Below are 20,790 nucleotides of genomic sequence, written 5' to 3'. Positions count from 1 at the left end.
GTGGGCTGTGCTATATACTACGTGGCTGTGCTATATACTACATGGCTGTGCTATATACTACATGGGCTGTGTTATATACTGAATGGACTGTGCTATATACTACGTTGGCTGTGTTATATACTACATGGCTGTGCTATATACTACGTGGGCTGTGCTATATACTGCGAGTGCTGTGCTATATACTATGTGGGCTGTGTTATATACTGCGTGGGCTGTGCTATATACTATGTGGGCTGTGCTATATACTACGTGGGCTGTGTTATATACTGTGTGGCTGTGCTATATACTGCGTGGCTGTGCAATATACTACGTGGCTGTGCAATACACTAGGTGGCTGTGCTATATACTACGCGGCTGTGTTATATACTACGTAGCTGTGCTATATACTACGTTGCTGTGTTATATACTATGTGGGCCGTGTTATATACTACGTGGGCTGTGCTATATATTACGTGTTCTGTGTTATATGCTACGTGGGCAGTGGCACTCTTTCGCTCTGGGCCCTCAAAAACCTGGAGCTGGCCCTGGCTTCACTGATTGGTTGCGCCCGGCCGGCCACAAACAAGGTCCATGGTGTAGGTGCCATAAGAGGGTCGGGGGACCTGTTATAGGTGAATGGCCTAGGTGCCATAAGAGGGTCGGGGTCCTGTTATAGGTCCATGGTCTAGGTGCCATAAGCGGGTCAGGGGTCCTGTTATAGGGCCATGGTCCAGGTCTCATAAGAGGGTGGGGGTCCTGTTATAGGTGTGTGGTCCAGGTGCCATAAGAGGGTCGGGGACCTGTTATTGACATAGTGGGAATAACCGAGACATGGTTAGATGAAAGCTAATGGGCGGCACGGTGGCGCAGTGGTTAGCACAGCAGCCTTGCAGCGCTGGGGTCCTGGGTTCTAATACATCTGCAAAGAGTTTGTATGTTCTCTCCGTGTTTGCGTGGGTTTCCTCCGGGCACTCCGGTTTCCTCCCACATTCCAAAGACATACTGATAGGGATTCTAGATTGTGAGCCCCATTGGGGACAGTGATGATAATGTGTGCAACCTGTAAAGCGCTGCGGAATATGTTAGCGCTATATAAAAATAAAGATTATTATTTATTATTAAAGCTATGACTGGGCAGTTAACTTACAGGGTTACAGTCTGTTTAGAAAGGATCGTAAAAATCGGAGAGGAGGAGGGGTTTGTCTCTATGTAAAGTCTTGTCTAAAGTCCACTTTAAGGGAGGATATTAGCGAAGGAAATGAGGATGTCGAGTCCATATGGGTCGAAATTCATGGAGGGAAAAATGGTAACAAAATTCTCATTGGGGTCTGTTACAAACCCCCAAATATAACAGAAAGCATGGAAAGTCTACTTCTAAAGCAGATAGATGAAGCTGCAACCCATAATGAGGTCCTGGTTATGGGGGACTTTAACTACCCGGATATTAACTGGGAAACAGAAACCTGTGAAACCCATAAAGGCAACAGGTTTCTGCTAATAACCAAGAAAAATTATCTTTCACAATTGGTGCAGAATCCAACCAGAGGAGCAGCACTTTTAGACCTAATACTATCTAATAGACCTGACAGAATAACAAATCTGCAGGTGGTCGGGCATCTAGGAAATAGCGACCACAATATTGTACAGTTTCACCTGTCTTTCACTAGGGGCACTTGTCAGGGAGTCACAAAAACACTGAACTTTAGGAAGGCAAAGTTTAACCAGCTTAGAGATGCCCTTAATCTGGTAGACTGGGACAATATCCTCAGAACTAAGAATACAGATAATAAATGGGAAATGTTTAAGAACATCCTAAATAGGCAGTGTAAGCGGTTTATACCTTGTGGGAATAAAAGGACTAGAAATAGGGAAAACCCAATGTGGCTAAACAAAGAAGTAAGACAGGCAATTAACAGTAAAAAGAAAGCATTTGCACTACTAAAGCAGGATGGCACCATTGAAGCTCTAAAAAACTATAGGGAGAAAAATACTTTATCTAAAAAACTAATTAAAGCTGCCAAAAAGGAAACAGAGAAGCACATTGCTAAGGAGAGTAAAACTAATCCCAAACTGTTCTTCAACTATATCAATAGTAAAAGAATAAAAACTGAAAATGTAGGCCCCTTAAAAAATAGTGAGGAAAAAATGGTTGTAGATGACGAGGAAAAAGCTAACATATTAAACACCTTCTTCTCCACGGTATTCACGGTGGAAAATGAAATGCTAGGTGAAATCCCAAGAAACAATGAAAACCCTATATTAAGGGTCACCAATCTAACCCAAGAAGAGGTGCGGAACCGGCTAAATAAGATTAAAATAGATAAATCTCCGGGTCCGGATGGCATACACCCACGAGTACTAAGAGAACTAAGTAATGTAATAGATAAACCATTATTTCTTATTTTTAGGGACTCTATAGCGACGGGGTCTGTTCCGCAGGACTGGCACATAGCAAATGTGGTGCCAATATTCAAAAAGGGCTCTAAAAGTGAACCTGGAAATTATAGGCCAGTAAGTCTAACCTCTATTGTTGGTAAAATATTTGAAGGGTTTCTGAGGGATGTTATTCTGGATTATCTCAATGAGAATAACTGTGTAACTCCATATCAGCATGGGTTTATGAGAAATCACTCCTGTCAAACCAATCTAATCAGTTTTTATGAAGAGGTAAGCTATAGGCTGGACCACGGTGAGTCATTGGACGTGGTATATCTCGATTTTTCCAAAGCGTTTGATACCGTGCCGCACAAGAGGTTGGTACACAAAATGAAAATGCTTGGTCTGGGGGAAAATGTGTGTAAATGGGTTAGTAACTGGCTAAGTGATAGAAAGCAGAGGGTGGTTATAAATGGCATAGTCTCTAACTGGGTCGCTGTGACCAGTGGGGTACCGCAGGGGTCAGTATTGGGACCTGTTCTCTTCAACATATTCATTAATGATCTGGTAGAAGGTTTACACAGTAAAATATCGATATTTGCAGATGATACAAAACTATGTAAAGCAGTTAATACAAGAGAAGATAGTATTCTGCTACAGATGGATCTGGATAAGTTGGAAACTTGGGCTGAAAGGTGGCAGATGAGATTTAACAATGATAAATGTAAGGTTATACACATGGGAAGAAGGAATCAATATCACCATTACACACTGAATGGGAAACCACTGGGTAAATCTGACAGGGAGAAGGACTTGGGGATCCTAGTTAATGATAAACTTACCTGGAGCAGCCAGTGCCAGGCAGCAGCTGCCAAGGCAAACAGGATCATGGGGTGCATTAAAAGAGGTCTGGATACACATGATGAGAGCATTATACTGCCTCTGTACAAATCCCTAGTTAGACCGCACATGGAGTACTGTGTCCAGTTTTGGGCACCGGTGCTCAGGAAGGATATAATGGAACTAGAGAGAGTACAAAGGAGGGCAACAAAATTAATAAAGGGGATGGGAGAACTACAATACCCAGATAGATTAGCGAAATTAGGATTATTTAGTCTAGAAAAAAGACGACTGAGGGGTGATCTAATAACCATGTATAAGTATATAAGGGGACAATACAAATATCTCGCTGAGGATCTGTTTATACCAAGGAAGGTGACGGGCACAAGGGGGCATTCTTTGCGTCTGGAGGAGAGAAGGTTTTTCCACCAACATAGAAGAGGATTCTTTACTGTTAGGGCAGTGAGAATCTGGAATTGCTTGCTTGAGGAGGTGGTGATGGCGAACTCAGTCGAGGGGTTCAAGAGAGGCCTGGATGTCTTCCTGGAGCAGAACAATATTGTATCATACAATTATTAGGTTCTGTAGAAGGACGTAGATCTGGGAATTTATTATGATGGAATATAGGCTGAACTGGATGGACAAATGTCTTTTTTCGGCCTTACTAACTATGTTACTATGTTACTATGTTACTATTGCTCCATGGTCCAGGTCTCATAAGAGGGCCGGGGTCCTGTTATAGGTCCATGGTCCAGGTGCCATAAGAGGGTCAGGGATCCTGTTATAGGTCCATGATCCAGGTGCCATAAGAGAGGTGGGGGTCATGTTATAGGTCCATGGTCTAGGTGCCATAAGAGGGTCGGGGTCCTTTTATAGGTCCATGGTCCAGGTCTCATAAGAGGGTGAGGGTCCTGTTATAGGTGTGTGGTCAAGGTGCCATAAAAAGGTTGGGGGTCCTGTTATAGGTCCATGGTCCAGGTGTCATAAGAGGGAAGGGGTCCTGTTATAGGTCCATGGTCCAGGTGCCATAAGAGGGTAGGGGTCCGGTTATAGGTCCATGGTCCAGGTGCCATGAGAGAGTCGGTGGGTTATGTTATAGGTCCATGGTCTAGGTGCCATAAGAGGGTCGGGGACCTGTTATAGGTCCATGGTCCAGGTGTCATAAGAGGGTCGGAGGACCTGTTATAGGTCCATGGTCCAGGTGCCATTAGAGGGTCGGAGGTCCTGTTATAGGTCCATAGTCCAGGTATCATAAGAGGGTCGGGGGTCCTGTTATAGGTCCATGGTCTAGGTGCCATAAGAGGGTCAGGGACCTGTTATAGGTCCATGGTCCAGGTGCCATAAGAGGGTCGGGGGACCTGTTATAGGTCCATGGTCCAGGTGCCATTAGAGGGTCGGAGGTCCTGTTATAGGTCCATAGTCCAGGTATCATAAGAGGGTCGGGGGTCCTGTTATAGGTTCATAGTCTAGGTGCCTTAAGAGGGTCAGGGTCCTGTTATAGGTCCATGGTCCAGGTGCCATAAGAGGGTCGGGGGACCTGTTATAGGTCCATGGTCTAGGTGCCATAAGAGGGTCGGGGGACCTGTTATAGGTCCATAGTCCAGGTATCATAAGAGGGTCGGGGGTCCTGTTATAGGTCCATAGTCTAGGTGCCTTAAGAGGGTCAAGGTCCTGTTATAGGTCCATGGTCCAGGTGCCATAAGAGGGTCGGGGGACCTGTTATAGGTCCATGGTCCAGGTGCCATAACAGGGTCGGAGGTCCTGTTATAGGTCCATAGTCCAGGTATCATAAGAGGGTCAGGGGTCCTGTTATAGGTCCATGGTCTAGGTGCCATAAGAGGGTCAGGGTCCTGTTATAGGTCCATGGTCTAGGTGCCATAAGAGGGTCGGGGGACCTGTTATAGGTCCATGGTCCAGGTGCCATAACAGGGTCGGGGGACCTGTTATAGGTCCATGGTCTAGGTGCCATAAGAGGGTCGGGGGACCTGTTATAGGTCCGTGGTCCAGGTGCCATAGGAGGGTCAGGGTCCTGTTATAGGTCAATGGTCCAGGTGCCATAAGAGGGTCGGGAGTCCTGTTATAGGTCCATGGTCCAGGTGCCATAAGAGGGTCGGGAGTCCTGTTATAGGTCCGTGGTCCAGGTGCCATAAGAGGGTCGGGAGTCCTGTTATAGGTCCATGGTCCAGGTGCCATAAGAGGGTCGGGAGTCCTGTTATAGGTCCGTGGTCCAGGTGCCATAAGAGGGTCGGGAGTCCTGTTATAGGTCCATGGTCCAGGTGCCATAAGAGGGCCGGGGGTCCTATAAAGGGCCCATTAATAGGATAACTTATTATGGCCGGCAGAGTGTGTCCCTGAAGCTGAGGTCGTAGTTTTGTTAACCCTTTCCCAGACTGACATGGTACGTTGTTCCCAACCGGGTTTCTTTTTGCCTTTCAGGTCTCTCCACCTGTTTTTTTTTTTTTTTAATATTCAGTGAACGATTTCTTTCTGTCTGGTTAAAAGACCCCGCTATTTACCAAAAACAAGTAGGTACTGTGGAGCGTCTCAGTCGCCCTCTTTGTTTGCGTCTCCTGCATTAGGTGGGTTTTTTCTATTTTTTTTTTTCAGAGACCAGATGCACAGGACTCGACGACAACAGACAGTCCCGGGACCATCTGTGCTGTGACGGTGGTGGTGGTGGTGGGGGGGAATGTAGGGAGTCAAAGAAAGGCTGTTTGTGTAAGTCGTGGGAAACCTACTGCTTGGTCTGCCAGTGGGCCGCATGAATTGAACTAATTGAGGTTTATACTCCCGAGCTGGCTGTGGCCTAGTCGGAGCATAATCCTTCATCAGCTGCAGTCGCGGGCAGTAATTGGAGCTTATTACAAGGACGGATCTCCCTGCAGTGATGTCGAAACCGAGAGGCTTTTTTCTCTAATTACCGGCTCTCAATAGGGATGAGAAAATAGGGTTCGGGGGCTAGAGATGGAGTGCTGTGACTTGTGTTGGGAAGAGGAGGAGGACCCATTGATGTAACCCCTGCCAGCCGAGGCCTAGACATCTTTTATCAAGAAGAACAACATTGTAGAATATATAATGAACTCTAGTTGTTGGTAATTAACCCCCCGAAACAGAACTGCTGAAGCTCATTTGCATTTCTGGAGATATTTTCTCACGCTGGGACATATTAGGAAGTGGTCTAGAGAGTAGTCATCACCTCGGTCTGCCCTGAGGAGACCCCTCTGCACCAAAAAAACCATAACCACAGGGGGCACTAAATATATTACCAGTAATCTTAGGAATCGTCTGGTGGTCAGAGGGTCAATACATGTTAATATTGTATTTCATCCCTATATATTCCCTTCAGTGTCGATGCGGCTCTTGTACGTGCGGAAGAAAAATGTATTAGATTTGCTGCTGTTATGGTGAAACTTTACCATCATTCTTAGTACTATACGCTTATATCAGTGTTTCTCAAATTTCAATTCTCACGGGCGCCCAACAGGTCATGTTTTCAGGATTTCCTTAGTATTGCACAGGTGATGGATTTATTATCAAGGTTCCAGAGGATGCCACAGGTTCCCTCACCTGTTCACTGCTAAGGAAATCCTAAAATTATGATCTGTGGGGGGCCCTGAGGACTGGAGTCGGGGGGAACACTGCCTTATAGTGTCAATGTCAACTATGGTCGATCTACGTAGGTTTCTATCTATATTGTATCTGTTACGCGATAGATAGATAACACATAATACATAGATAGATAACAGATAAGAGGGAAGGTTCTTAGCGATAAATTGGCCAATTTCATGTGTGCCTGTCACGGTGTGACCCGACCCAACGGGTGGTCGGTCAACGGACGGCACAACTCACAACGGGATGGAAAAGGTGAGAGGAAGGCCCTACCAGTAGGGAATGGGGGATGGTCACCAACTGAGCTCAAACCTGAGCCTGTCCCTGCACTCCCCTAAAGCCCTATGCGGGTCCTTCCCCCCGCCAATGTCAGGTTGTCTCGTCCCTAGTAGTCACCTATTACTGCCCTGGCTAGTGCACTGGCTGGCAAGGAACACTAGCCTCACCTCTGTAGATAAAACACACAAGGGGATAGTGAAAAACCCCCAAGGGACAAGGTAAAAAATACAACACTTAGCTTATGAACACCTCTACTAAGATCCACACCGCAGAAAACAACAGCAACTGAACTCCAAATGCAGTGCCCCAGGGTCCTGGTCGTTGCAGTAATGTCATTCTTCCACCAGGGGGAGTGATGTTACGTCTGATGGCAATCAATGAGATCTCTTTACCAGGTATCACAAACCACACATCACAATTCACACTCCAGTCCGCCAGGGGGGGGCTATGCTCCTATTTATTAGGGCACTCCTCACAGTTAGGTAAAACTGGTGGGTTGGACAGTTAGCTAGGCAGAAGCGAGCTGGGTTTGACCCAGGCAGCACCAGTCTGGCGGACGCTGGCTGGGCTACACTCAGCAAGCTGCTATCTGAGTTCCACTAAGGTAGTGGGTCCCGGACAGGGGTGGGATCCTGTCAGTCCTAGACAGAAGGACACAGAACTGTGCCTGCTTACCAATGCGGCAGCATCTAAAGTAAGAGACATTGAAGGGAATTGCGTTGCTGAGAGTGAAAAACGAAGTTATTGCAAAAGGAGAGGAAACCAGAAGGAGTTCTGCCCTGTAAAAGGCTGCCTCCTTTCTGAGGCGCAGAAGCCGGTAGCCGGAACACACAGGGAGTCATCGTCTCCAAGTCTGGCTCCAGAGACCGGCAGTACAGCTAATTCCATATTAGTTGCCCGACCCTTTACCCAGGAGGCACGGTGGCAACTGTGGGGGCCGGGGCGTGAGAGTGTCCCTGTAAAAAGCCTCAGGCCATCAGTCATACGGGTTTGTCCTATCCTTACCATCAGGGGGACAGAGAGAGAAAGACATAACATCCACAACAGTTGTGAGGACCTTACCGAGATGCACAGCAGGGAGATACTACAACACCCAGGTGCTAGAGGAAGGCTACTGATTTCCACCTGGATAAGGGGACTCTGGATTTGCCTTCAGACCGGCCGGACTCTGCCTACTCTGTGAGTCGGTGCTCCGGACTGAGGACGCTGAAGCCTTCAGTAAAAGGTAAAGAGACTGCAACCTTGTGTCCTCGTTCTCCACTGCGCCTCTCACCATCCACCATCAACACACTGGGAAGCCCTGGGGACACACTTCAGCTGTGGCAAGGTATACCATCTAGCTGCCATCACATCACCCCAGCGAACCCCTAAACAGCGTCGGTCACCTTGACCGAATACCACAGGTGGCGTCACGAACATTATCCCTTTAACCCCTTTCTGCCAGCTGACGGACTAGTACGTCAGCTGGCAGATCCCCCGCTTTGAGGTGGGCTCCGGCGGTGAGCCCACCTCAAAGCCGCGACATGTCAGCTGTTTTGTACAGCTGACATGTGCACGCAATGAGCGCGAGCGGAATCGCGATCCGCCCGTGCCCATTAACTAGTTAAATGCCGCCGTCAATCGCTGACAGCGGCATTTAACTAGCGCTCCCGGCCGCGCGGCCGGAGCTTCTCGCACCGCTGACCCCCGTCACATGATCGGGGGTCAGCGGTGCATTGCCATAACAACCAGAGATCTCCTTGAGACCTCTATGGTTGTTGATGGCCGATTGCTTTGAGCGCCACCCTGTGGTCGGCGTTCAAAGCTACCCTGCATTTCTGCTACATAGAGGTGATCTGTGCTTCCCCTCTATGTAGCAGAGCCGATCGTGTAGTGCATGCTTCTAGCCTCCTATGGAGGCTATTGAAGCATGCCAAAATAAAAAATAAAAAAAGTGTTTAAAAATATAAAAAATATAAAAAAATATATAAAAGTTCAAATCACCCCCCTTTCGTCCCAATCAAAATAAAACAATTAAAAAAAAATCAAACATACACATATTTGGTATCGCCGCATTCAGAATCGCCCGATCTATCAATAAAAGCAAAGGATTAACCTGACCGCTAAATGGCGTAGCGAGAAAAAAAATCAAAACGCCAAAATTACGTTTTTTTTGTCGCTGCGACATTGCATTAAAATGCAATAATGGGCGATCAAAAGAACGTATCTACACCAAAATGGTATCATTAATAAGCCCTCACCTGACCCCAGATCACGAAAATTGGAGACTCTATGGGTATCGGAAAATCGCGCAATTTTTCTTTTTTTTTTTTTTTAGCAAACTTTGGAATTTTTTTTCACCACTTAGATAAAAAATAACCTAATCATGTTCATGTTAGGTGTCTATGAACTCGTAATGACCTGGAGAATCATAATGACAGGTTAGTTTTAGCATTTGGTGAACCTAGCAAAAAAGCCAAACAAAAAACAAGTGTGGGATTGCACTTTTTTTGTAATTTCATCACACTTGGAATTTTTTTCCCGTTTTCTGTTACATGGCATGGTAAAACCAATGGTGTCGTTCAAAAGTACATCTCGTCCCGCAAAAAATAAGCCCTCACATGGCCATATTGATGGAAAAATAAAAAAGTTATGGCTCTGGGAAGGAGGGGGGCGAAAAACAAAAATGAAAAAACGGAAAAAGCTCTGGGGGTGAAGGGGTTAAAGACCTTTCCCCTTTTTCAACGGACGCCCCTAGGGCCACATGCCGGGTCAGCCACCGTGACATCCTCCTTGAGAACCGAAGGGCCCGGCTCTGAGTACCCCACTGCCCTACTGGGGGCGATCCACAAACACCAGACATGGCTGACACCAGAGCGCTGCACCTGTTAGGCTGGTCTCCAGAAAGGAACTGGATCACCAACAGTCAGCTGATGCATCAGGTGCATTAAAGGATGGCGGGAGTGGTCACCACCTGCGTCAGCTGACCCAGCGGCACTGCAGTAGCATCAGATTGGGGGGGGGAGGGGTTGGGAGAAACTGACATTAACCCCCAATGGTACAAAAGGAAAAAAGTTCTGAGTGGAACCAGAGCTGCCACAAATCCAAAAATGGATCGTGACAGTGCCCATCAACCATGGCAAGGTGACACTTATCTGATGGGTCCTATCATAACACTTCCCTATCCTACTGTACATGCCACTTTCAGGCTAAAACGCCTACAATAATGATAATAATACAGTAATTCTTTCCATTGACACGATATGTCTTGGCATTCACAGAGTGCTGCTGGGCTTTTTTGTACATATTTTACAGTCACTACAGCTTGCACCTATTCACACTTGGGAGGTGCTGGTCCATTTTTTTGTATACATAGATAGATAATAGAGGCTGAGTTTTAAATGAAGTGAACGGGAGTAAGGAAGGTATAATAAGGAAGGAAGGGAGGATAAAAGAAGGAAGAAAAAAGAAGGGAGAAAGGAAGAATTGAAAGAAGGAAAGAAGATAGAAAAAAGAAGGGAGTAACAAACTTAGGAACAAGCAAGAAATAAGGGAGGGAGAAAGATTTAAGTAAGGAAAAATAAGAAGGAAAGAATAGAGGAAAAATATAGATAAATATGAAGCAGTTACACATGAGATAGACAGATATCTATTATCTATCTCTCTTTCTCTACAGTGGTCAGAGTTCCATTTTATGATACAGATCTCCAAATCTCCTGCATAAACATCGATTTAAATGGTCACTGTATTTTTAACACATTTTGCATGCAATCAATAGTACTTGCAAATATAAGAAACGTTGTAAATATAGCTTATTGATCAAAAGAGAAAATCTTCACATACGGCCAATAAAATCCACAAAATCTTTATTAAACATATTAAAAACAATAGTATAAGTACAACAGGTATATAACCACAGGCACAGGTAACAGAAGGTGGGTAACCCTGGTAGTAACTCCAAACAGTGCATATATATAAACTCACAAAAGTACTATGTCTGACAACTGTGTGACCATGTACAGTTAAGCACAAAAATAGAGGTAGTATAAAAATACAAGTGTATGAGAGAACCAATATTAAGGTATAGTTACCAAGGAGCACTCCTGGGGACCCACCACACCCGACGCGCGTTTCGCACGGAAATGCTTCGTCCAGGGGTCTTATTGGACAAATTTGCTTTTTTATCCACTTAGGAGCCACTTCTTCACAATCTGCTTCTGAACTCATTATCCACTCTGACATAACAGCCCAAATATGTCTTTGCCAAAGCAAGGCAGCTGTCAGCACAGTAGTATATGGAGAGTTGAGGGAGAGGAAGAGTAAGAAGCACTCAACACAGATACAGGCAGATCAAGCGTGTAGCTAATTTATTTCACTTCTGTGCTGGATTCACAGATGTACAGCTCAGTACTGTTGGATAGTGTCTCGCTTGCAGCAGCTGCTGTTTTTGTCTTTGTGCTACAGAGAAAGATGAGCAGAAATCTATCTTCCTATTTGGCATCGTACATAGAAATCATAAGGTCTCATAGCAGAAGTCCTAATTGGGACCCCCTACAAAAATAATAATATTCAACGGGGTCACGGAAGAGCATATCCCACAATTTTGCACCCCTTACAAAGGTTATTTTCCTCCTATTAAAGCCTCTTAGTGTTCCCACACATTAAGATACCCCTTTCATGGCCTCCATAAAAGTATGATGACAACACCCAAAACAAAATATGATACCCCCACAGTGAATTCCTCCACAGTACCCCCCATCCGCAAAGTAGAGTATCCCTACAGTGACACCAGCAAAGCCCTCCACTCAGTTTGATGACCCCCACACAACCCTCCATATAGTATAATGGGCTCCACAAATCCCTCCACAAAGTGTAATTGCCCATATACATTGCGCTGCCCCCACATAGTCCTGAAAACAGTATCATTCCCCCATAACCCTCCAAATAGTATAATGGTCTCCACAGAGCCCTCCACAAAGTGTAATTGCCCACATACATTGCACTGCCCCCACTTAGTCCTGAAAACAGTATCATTCCCCCATAACCCTCCAAATAGTATGATGGCCTTCACATAGCTCTGAAAACAGATTAATGATGCGCACATACCCTTGCAAATACTGTAATGCTCCCCCACATAGCCCCAAAAAATAGTACACTGGCCCTCACGTAGCCCTTCAAATAGTATAATGTCCTCACCCAAAGCCATCCAAACAGTATAATGGTTCCACATATTCCTCCAAACAGTATAATGGCCCCCACATTGCCCAACAAACAGTATACTGGCTATCACATAGCCCTTCAAATAGTATATTGTCCTCACACAAAGCTCTCCAAACAGTATAATGGTCCCACATATCTTTCCAAACAGTATAATGGCCCCCACATAGCCCTCCAAACAATATAATGGACCCACATTGCCCAACAAACAGTATAATGGGCCCCATATAGCCCTCCATAGAGTATAAAGGCTCCCACATAGCCCTCCAAATATTATAATGGCCCTCAAATAATCCTCCAAATATTATAAGGCCCCCAAATAGCCCTTCATATAGTATAATGGCCCCCACATAGCCCTCCATATAGCATAATGGCCCCCACATAGCTCTCCAAATAGTATATTGGCCCCACATAGCCCTCCAAACAATGTTATGGACCCACATTGCCCAACAAACAGTATAATGGGCCCCATATAGCCTTGTAAACAGTATAATGGTCCCCATATAGCCCTCCAAACAGTATAATGGTCCCCATATAGCCCTCCAAACAGTATAATGGCCCCCACATAGCCCATCAAACAGTATAATGGCCCTACATAGCTTTAAAAACAGTTTAATAGCTGCCATATATCCCTACAAACAGTATAATTTGCAGCTCGGCACAGCGGGCACGATGTTTTGGCGGCATCGCGCCCACTGCGCTTACATGGTAGACGCACAGGACAATGATGGAGGAGGGAACTGACGGCTCCTTGTTCCATCATTGCTATCAATGTAGGATGGCGGTATGATTGAAAGTGCGATGTGAAGCCCCAAAGCGACCGCGTGGTCCACCTCTATTAGCGGTATGCCACTTTCTCTATGTGCGCAGTGTATGGTAGACATCATAACAACTAGTCTCCTCCCACTTCCCACTAGTTCAGGAGAACTGAAAATTAGAGAAGGAGCCGGAAGATGAAAAAAATGGTGGAAAAATGCAGGATACAAGTCATATAATATCCAGAAATACTGTTAATTTTCACGTACACTCACATTACAGCTTATTTTGAAAAGTCACCTCAAATGATGGGGTAATCATATCATTTTGAGCTGCAGTGTCCACTAGAGGGAGCCCAAATGCTGGTTGCCTACTGTTCATACACTCAATAGTAATACAGTATGCAGTAATCCCATGAGCTCCCCCTAGTGGAGGCAAAATATATAATTTTATGTCTATTTTTCTGCAGGGGATTGGGAGCTCTTTATAAAATAACAGAGCTATGAAAACTACATACATCTAGTGAGAAATTAATCAACACAGAATATTAGACCTAAAAATTGTCATTTTAATAAATGATGGACATTCACTTTAAGCTACCGAATTGCATGAGAGTGGTAATTTTTTTCGCGGTTCAGCCAATATTTAGCCTATTAATTCACCAGGGTTGATTACATTTTCATAATTTTTTTTTTTTCGGTCCAGTTCATGGAACAGAGGACTCCGCTGTGCGGAAAGTGAGGTGAATAACACATTTCACAGTTGGCAGTAATCAAAAATCATGACAAAGATCCAGTCATAGACACTGAAACCAGGTGTTCTCCATTTTACACGTCTGGGGAATTCTGGCAGCGCTGTTTTTAATGATAACGATATTTGGGAACAGATGGGGCAATTAGTAGCATGTCATTTTGACTGATCCAACTAACATCCTGGCCTGCGAAGGGTCCTCGGGGACCAGTGTTGTCATCTAGCGCTATTCAGATTTCCTCTTAAAACACTACATTCACAATATCCCGGGGAGCATCTGAGGGCAGGTGGATTTACCAGCGGATCTGTCATGTTCTTGGGGAAAAGATCAAAATCGAGCAAAGTGGCCAAAAAAAAAATGTTGGGGATCATTTACCCTTTTCTTCCCACAACTTCTGCCTTGATACGTTTTTCCTTCTATATAGAACAGAATCATATTCGAAGGAGGGGACTTTTAATCCCCTCCATGCCAATTTTCTGGCATAAAAAGCAGCAAAATTTGATACAATAGGAACTTCGTTGGTCTAAGAGGCTCAAAAGTTGTGTGACTTTTTTGCCCTCTTGTGTCCTCGTGGGCAGGACTTAGGAAAAGGCGTGAATACGGCTCTTGATGGGACGGGAGTGTTAGAGAACCTTCCTAAGAGTAAGTTAGGAGTTATAGGTGTAGAGTCTAATGATGTACAGGTTCTCTGACTTTATTTGTTTCATCTATTAGTTGTACTTATTTAGAGGGGCTGACGTGGTTCCACCTGGGTCCTGAAGCTTGATAGGACCCCAAATGATGCATCATAGTTGGGTAGGGGGTTTACATGTTTTGAATTAGGATCCTTGAGCTTCAATGTATCCCATCGGTATTCTTACCCATTGTTTCATTTTTTTTTAGGGGGCTTTTTCGCCATGTAATAAAATTGTATTTTTTGCCCACTTATTTTGTTGTTTGTGCTTTATTATACCCTAGAATGTTGCTTAGGTTCTCTTTTAAGTCATGGACATTGACCAATCACCTCCTGAAAAACTTCATGAAGTAGAGCAACGTATAAAACCCGAATTATATATAATTACGAAAAGTAAAAAAAAAATGTAGTAACAATGGCTCTGGACCTTTGAGAAAGACAGACTGACTTGGGTTGAAGTTGGTCTGCTGTCTCCATGTTGTGACAGCTGTGGGAGACTTGGTGCTTCTGAACTTGGAGATTAGACTGTGTAGGTCAAGACTGGGAGAGTGCCGCATAGAAACATGATGAAGGTGCTGCTGTCTTTCTTTATGTTGGATGTAGACATGTAAACAAATGTTAGATGGATTCCTGTGTATTTTAGAGCAGCAGAAGAAGGTTAGAAAATAGCAACTGAGGTAAATACCGTTACATCCTTTTCTTCATTGTGCATCCTCTTCAAAGTCCATTTAAAAAAAACGCTCAAACTACTCTCTAAATGTGCTTTAAAGTTGATTTTGGAGCAATTAAAAAAAATTCCATGTGCACATACCCTTAAATTGAATGTCAGATTCTGAACACAATTTTAGATCTACTATTCCGTGCAGATTAATATCATACTATATTGTAACTTGAGAGTAGTCAGGGTAGGATTTATCTGATTCAGAGCACAAAATCCAATGTAAACTTCCTGTCCCCACCACTAGAGGGTGCAAATGAGTTATGGTATAAATTATTGAGTTTAAAGTGGGGTGTATGCAGTAAGCTCCTGTGCTCCCTCTAGTGGTGTCCGCAGGCAGACAGAATTTTATCGTGGAACACTATGTATGAAGAGTATTTGGTGCTTTTTAAATATTTGTGAGACTTATCAGCATGACATTTTTGACCTTTATGGATTTAAAAAAATGGTGATCATATGTAGATATTCAGTCGTGAATCATTTTTGCTGATATTAGTTAGAGCTAAAAAGTTGCCCCTGAACCCTAGTGCACATGGGTGTAACAGGACCTTTCCACCACATAGATAAAATTATATCACTATTCTAGAAAGTTACACCTCTGGTGAGAAGTTTAGCCACAGGTTGAAGGACACATGTTGTCTTTAGAAGGTCCAAATTAATTTATCTTTGGGATTACTGAGAGTAATTCGTGTTTTATGGGACAAGCGTCGTGCATCGTTCACTTCAATATAAACTAGTAACCATAAATGTTTATGATCCTCTTTGGAAAAAAAATTTTCTCTTGTGGTCCGAGGTTTGTAGAGCACGCAGAGTCCATCCATGTTCTGAGACGAGAACTCTTGGCTCTCAGAAGAGAGCATAATGTTATTGTGCTGAGTAAGGTCGTACTAAAGACCGGCAAATCGGTTGGAAGGTTTAACACGAAATTATAAGATAAGTACGTTCTGTCCTATGATGAAATTTTTGAGACTGCTGCGCATAGAACTGTCTGTCCTTCGCAGTTTTCCTCTGTACCCTACACAGGTGCCAAAATGCCAAAGTTCTCGAGGTGACGGTCACATTGGCGTGGGCTGTCTAGAAGGGAAATTAGAAAGGCGTATCAACAACTACAAAATGTTTGCAGATCAAATCTGGATTTAGATTTTTTATTTTCGTTGGTCCATAAAATCGAATATGAATATAAAGATAGGTGACTTAAACATGGATGAAACCTCCAGTCAACTCATTCCTACCATGAAGATTAAACCCTTGCTGATAGTGTCTCCTGGAAATCTACTTGGTGCCCTAGTTGGGAAACACTGAAGTAGAAGAGCAAATGTATGGCTGAAGTTCAGTAAGTAATAAGTAACTTTATATTCATTTCACCCATTGGTACTTAAGGTACTTAGACTCTTAGACAATTCCTAATGTGGAATGGCCAAAAAAACAACAAAAATGACATATGGTGCTTACAAACTTTGGTTGCTTCTACTTTAAAATGAATGAATAGTATCACTATTGGAGATATAGAATCATTATGAGATATGATTGTAGGACTATAGATATGACAACATCAAGCCTCAATCCAAAAATCGTTTCTGGTTTTGTAGCTTTGAAGGTTGATTAAGGTAGAACAGATTAAATCTAATCTCAGGCTGTTTCTGAACCAGTCGGTCAAACCTAATCACTCAAAAGTGAATTAAGTTGGGTTAAAATTAAGTTTAGGGTCAGGACTGGATTGAAAATGTCATATGTCAGTAAGAAGAATGCATAGGTCAAGGAAAACCAAAGTAAAATCTATGCCTGATGGTCAGAAGGATAGATCAAAAGTTGTAAAACTTAAAAGGGGTTGTCCCATAAAGAAAATATATCACCAATCCACAGGATATGGGATGAATATACGAACACTGGGGTCTCACTGCTGGGACCCCCACAGATCACGAGAGTGGGAGTTACAAATTCCGTAATTATACACATACAGTAGCTACTATCAGGGCAGTGTAGGTAGAGTCAGGGGATCATGTATATAAGAAACCCAAGTCCACCTATTGACTACAAGGATGGGCAAACCTGGTGTCCAAGATGACGACCTTCTTTTTGCAACTGTTTTTACATCCTTAATCCCACATTTAATCCTATAAAGAAATTGAAGTATAATATATTGAAGCTCCAGAAGCCGAAACTGGGGGAAACTATATAAAAATGGGTAATTAATTGGCTAAATGACCGGAAACAAAGAGTCGTTGTAAATGGTATGTTCTCTAAATAGGATATAGTCAACAGTGGGCACCACAGGAATCTGTACTGGGAGCTTTTGGGAACTGCAGGGATCTGTACTGGGAGCAGTGGGGACCACAAGGATCTGTGCTGTGAAGAGTGAGGACCACTGGGAGCAGTGGGGACCACAGGGATCTGTAATGGGAGCAGTGAGGACCACTGGGATCTGTAATGCTGTAGAAAAAGCCCCCGATGTCACCTGAAAGATAAGAAAAACAAGTTAGATTATACTCACCCAGGGGCGGTCCCGGTGTGGTCTGGTCCGATGGGCGCCGCGGTGTGAGTCCGGCGCCTCCTATCTTCATCAGATGACGTCCTCTTCTTTGCTTCCTGCCGCGGCTCCGGCGCAGGCGTACTTTGTCTGCACGGTTGAGGGCAGAGCAAAGTACTGCAGTGCGCAGGTGCTGGGCCTCTCTGACCTTTCCCGGCGCCTGCGCACTGCGGTACTTTTCAGTTTTTGAATTTCCACAAAAATTTAAAATAACCAATACATTTCGTTCAACTTCACAATTGTGTTCCACTTGTTGTTAATTCTTCACCCAAAATTTACATTTGGTATCTTTATGTTTGAATCATGATATGTGGGAAAAGGTTGAAAAGTTCCTGAGGGCCGAATACTTTTGCAAGGCACTGTATATGCAACTTGGTATATTGCAACAGATATATGTTTATACGCAAGAACAACAGAGTTGAAAGTGTCTGATTGCACCATCATAGCTGAGAGCTGTACTTTTATAAGACAGATGGGTTTGCAATCATGTATCTTGACACAGCAGAGCTGAGAATGCAATGGCGACAAGATTAACTGGACTTTCTTGGAAGTTGTAGCTGGTTGCGTTCACGGGTAGCTTGGAAAAATAATTAGGCACCTGGCTAGAGCAAACCAGAGATGAAGTTAAGACAATGTCTTGGAAAACCTCGTGATAGCAGGATGTTCTACTTACTAAATACTCAGGTGGCACACAGCCACCCGAGCCGGACTAATGAGGTTTTCTAGACAAAGTTAACATTTTAGTGGTGTAATAGTGTACTCATATGAAATATGTTTGTATACTGGCTACAGTGAATGTGCACATGCTTTTACCGGTAATTAGAGCTAAACTGGATCCTATTTTTCCCATTTTCTTTGAGACTAGGATGGCACATAGAGAGGTAAATTAAAAGATGTAGGGTTCATCCATTGAAGTAATCTTTTCATGCTTGGTTGGTTTATATGCTTTTCTTATACAGTTATAGTGGTAGACGAAGGTGAGAGAGGAGCTGTAAGGCAGTGCAGAATTGGGGAAAGCTTTTCAGGTGAGTGTGATAAGTTTATATTGTATCCTGAAATGGAAGGGTAACCAGTGCAATGTCTGTTACAGGGTGGAGGCATCGGTGTAGTAGCTGGACGGAAATATGAGCCTGGCTGTTGAATTCAGGATAGATTAGGGAGTAGAGAGTTTAATGAGCGGAAGATTGATTTTCAGTGAGTTGCAGTTTTCAAGACGAGTTGGAATCATAGCGACATAATTTTTGCACTTTTGATGGTAAGGAGGGCAGAATTTCAAGATGTTTTTTGAAGGTGTCTTGAGCATGCAAGTGATTGAATATGGGAAGTGCTGCCTAGCAGTTATAGTAGTACCACATGCAGAAATGTAAGTATGAGATAGAGCAAACACATGAAGTTCAATTTTGAAAAGATTCAGCTTCAGATACAGGAAGGACATGGTGTCAGAGACAGTGGTGAGGTGTGGTAATCAGTGGGTAATGCCAGGAAAATAAGTGTAAAATTGTGTGTCCAATCTACTAATAGTTTGTCCAATAGGGATTTGTAAAGAGAGAAAAGAAGAAGGGACCTAGAAAATCTCTTGTGCTGCTTCTCATGAGTATAAGGTGACTTGTTGCTGGCCAGGCTCTCACTCATTCCCTGAATCTGAGCACAGTATAGCCCTGTTATGTTCTCATCCAGTTACTCTCGTGTGGTGCCTGGATTAAGTCATAATGATCCTGGTCCTATTTTTCTTGGTCAGGTTCTTTGTTCCTGTATTTAGGACCTTGGATTCTGCTTCTTCATTGTTCTTCTGGTTACGACCTGACTTACTCCTGGATGCCTCATTCATCGCCTTTATGGTACCACGGCCATGGCCAGTCCTCTTGGCTCCGACTCATGGTTCCTTCTGATCAAGCTTTATCCTTGTTTTCCTGGCTTTAGTCCATGGCTCTAATTATTCACTCTCTATTCCAGTCCTCCTAGCTCTGACCCATAGCTTATTCTGACCAGACTCATATCTTCCCAGATCTAACCCATGCCTTTCTTTAACCACGCTCTGTCCTGTTCTCCTAGTGTTGACTCATGGCTTTGTCTATCCATGTTCCACTTTGGCCCTCCTGGCTCTTAAGCATGGCTCAGTCTAACTTTTCGGTGAAATCCTTGTCTTGGTACCCTTCTATCATTGTGTTTCCATCATCACTACATGGTCTTTCTTCCAACAAGTGACTATTCTGGAGGACTATGATCTGTGGATTAATCTGCACCAACGTCCAAACTTCCTTGTAGTAGGTAAGGATGAAAACGTTGCACCCCTCTTTATCCTGTGTCATACCAACTTCAGCCATAATGACCAAACTTTCAAATCAAGAGACCATAGCATAGATTGCATTGTCATAAATACGACATCCTAATCTAAATGTAAACTATCTTGACAACCTTTAGGCATTTCCTTTAAACATTTTCCCCCAAACTAATCTTCCTACAGCGTGATAGTAAATGGCACAACAAGGGAATCATTGCAGCAAAAAAAATCTCATATGAAAGGTTCTGCTTTTATCATTCTCGGCATAAATTATTGAGACAGGTAGTAAAAGGCAAAAGTATGCTCTATTTCTACACATCTACACTATTAATTAGCGCTTACCCCGGAGATATAAAACTTACGAGAGTCCTTCTCAGCGTTTATTCTTTGCGGGAGAGCTGTAGAGAATGTCTATAAATCGAATTAATTCGGTGTATAACCCTCACATGCTGGGATTTTAGCTAGGTAACACGAAAGTTTGTGGAGAATATGAGCTTAACCCTTAACCTACAAGAGGCGGGTGGGTCTCTTTAAAAATTTGGGGAAGTATGAATGTACAGTAGTAAAACATACTGGCGATAAATGCAGATAATGAGCAGGAACTCCACTCTCTGTGACCTCAATATACCATAATAAAGCATTAAAATTTCGGTTGTGTTGATGAGACAGCCCAAATAATATATATTCAAGCCCATTAGTAATGACCATAAATTTTAAACAATTGTTGGGCAGACAACCATTATGAAAGATCATTTTTCAGAATGTTGATATGGCTAGTTGACCTTATTTTGGCCAATAGAGATGT

Source organism: Ranitomeya imitator, chromosome 4, assembly GCF_032444005.1.
Source record: "Ranitomeya imitator isolate aRanImi1 chromosome 4, aRanImi1.pri, whole genome shotgun sequence".
NCBI classification, from domain to species: Eukaryota; Metazoa; Chordata; class Amphibia; order Anura; family Dendrobatidae; genus Ranitomeya; species Ranitomeya imitator.
This window is presented reverse-complemented; position numbering follows the sequence as displayed.